This window comes from Triticum dicoccoides, chromosome 6B, assembly GCF_002162155.2.
Source record: "Triticum dicoccoides isolate Atlit2015 ecotype Zavitan chromosome 6B, WEW_v2.0, whole genome shotgun sequence".
Lineage (NCBI taxonomy): Eukaryota > Viridiplantae > Streptophyta > Magnoliopsida > Poales > Poaceae > Triticum > Triticum dicoccoides.
The window spans coordinates 331,044,535-331,047,156 of record NC_041391.1 but is presented as its reverse complement, the minus strand read 5'-3'; positions in this window follow the sequence as shown (position 1 = coordinate 331,047,156).

The following is a 2,622-nucleotide window of genomic DNA, read 5'->3' as shown; positions in this document are numbered from 1 at the left end:
CAGATTCATCTCCAAGTCTGCTGAGTGTGACCTTCCCTTTTTCAAAATCTTGAAAAAAGCGGGCCCAATGGATTTGAAGAAATACCTCTCCTCCACACCGATACTTCTTGCGCCTAAACCACAAGAGCCGCTGCTGCTGTATCTAGCGGCAATGAATCAAGTGGTCAGCTGTCAGGACCCCGACTCGATGTCACATCGATCTAGCTGGTAACACCTCATATCACTTTGCGGCCTCACGCACGGTATCCCCACGGGTGTCGCCTTACCTTTGCCCGGGACCGTTTGCGCCTTTTGGCTCACGTATATGATAGTGTCGCTAGCATCCATATGATAAAGAGCCCGGGCTGACATGACTAGTCGTAAACCCAAAGTGGCACAGACTTACAGGGACAGGCATCCATGACCCAGCTTCGAACGTGTCGGTCATCAGCAAGTGGGTCCGGGCTGTAGCACTGGGCTAGCAGGACTCCGGTAAACCGGGCTGTAGCGGGCTAACAGGACTCCGGTACTCAAAGCGTGACATTTCCCCGAAGGGACAGACACAGGAACGAAGAAGGACACATGCCGGCCAGCCTAAGTGTTCCGGAGCAGTAGCAAGCTACCATGGCTCGGTGGAAACACTAGGAGACATTTCCCCGTAAGAGAGGCTACTAAAGATAAACAACTAGATGGTCAGATCCCACACATACCAAGCATTTCAATAACATACACACAATATGCTCGATATGTGCAAATACAACATGGCATCACAACATGACTCTACGACTCAAGTATTTATTCAATAGGCTCCGAGGAGCGAGATATTACAAACATGGGTCTCATGACCCAACATTCAGAGCATACAAATCAAGCACAAGCGGAAGCTATCATGTCTGAGTACAGACATCTATAAATGAAAAAGGCTGAGAAGCCTGACTATCTACCAAATCCTGCCGAGGCACAAGATCGTAGCTGACGTAACAAGCTAAACGTCGAAGACCACGCGGAAATACTAGTGAGACTGAAGTCTCTCTGCAAAAACATAAAATAGGCAAACGTGAGTACAAATGTACCCAGCAAGACTTACATCAGAACTATCTACATATGCATCATTATCAACAAAGGGATGGTGGGGTTTAACTGCAGCAAGCTAGCTTTGACTCGGTGGCTATCCTGAACTACGACTGCGAGTAACTTTTTGAGGTGGCGCACACGAGTCCACATATTCACCATATCAATACACCACTATGGATCCGCTCCCGTCTCCCTACGAGAACGCCATCCATAGCACTCACGCTTATCTTGCGTATTTTAGAGTATCCACTTTCACTTGTCTATGAACTGATATAAGCAACCCAGAAGTCCTTTTCCGCGGACACGGCTATTCGAATAGATGATGTTAACCCTGCAGGGGTGTACTTCTTCATACATGTTTCCACCACTTAGCGTCTGCACACGGCATGTGCTCGGCAGACTTCAAGCGAAAGCCGACGTGGGTGTAGACCACGACCTACCTAAACACTCAAGTCTCTAGTCCAGGTTTATCGCCTATTCGGGTTCCATCCATGAGGAGATCCGGCCGGAGTTTCGCTCACAGCCCCAAACGATGTGAACAGGGTTCCCGAGATACCAAACGGGCATCCGGTACACCGTGCCACGTACCTACCGCATCACAGCCCACCCCTACGGTCAGCGCTGTCCACGGCCTCCAGTAAGCTACAAACACCAGAAACTACTTGCAACTCCTGGACAGAGGACTAGGGTGAATAAGAAGTCGAGCGGGGTCATATTTCAGGGCCCAATGTATGGTAGTAGCTGAATCATGGATCACAAACACAGAACTCAGTTCCTGAGGACGGCTTCAATGAGACAACCCACCATGTACTCCTACATGGCCTCTATACCAACACTGTCAGGACCCCGACTCGATGTCACATCGATCTAGCCGGTAACACCTCATATCACTTTGCGGCCTCACGCACGGTATCCCCACGGGTGTCGCCTTACCTTTGCCCGGGACCGTTTGCGCCTTTTGGCTCACGTATATGATAGTGTCGCTAGCATCCATATGATAAGGAGCCCGGGCTGACATGACTAGTCGTAAACCCAAAGTGGCACAGACTTACAGGGACAGGCATCCATGACCCAGCTTCGAACGTGTCGGTCATCAGCAAGTGGGTCCGGGCTGTAGCACTGGGCTAGCAGGACTCCGGTAAACCGGGCTGTAGCGGGCTAACAGGACTCCTGTACTCAAAGCGTGACATTTCCCCGAAGGGACAGACACAGGAACGAAGAAGGACACATGCCGGCCAGCCTAAGTGTTCCAGAGCAGTAGCAAGCTACCATGGCTCAGCGGTAACACTAGGAGACATTTCCCGGTAAGAGAGGCTACTAAAGATAAACAACTAGATAGTCAGATCCCACACATACCAAGCATTTCAATCATACACACAATATGCTCAATATGTGCAAATACAACGAAGCATCACAACATGACTCTACGACACAAGTACTTTATTTAAGGCTCAGGGAGCCATACATAACATACACAAAGGTACGGGTCACACGACCCAACATTCAAGTCATACAGTCATACAAACCAGCAGCGGAAGTAACTTGTCTGAGTACAGACAACTAGTAAAA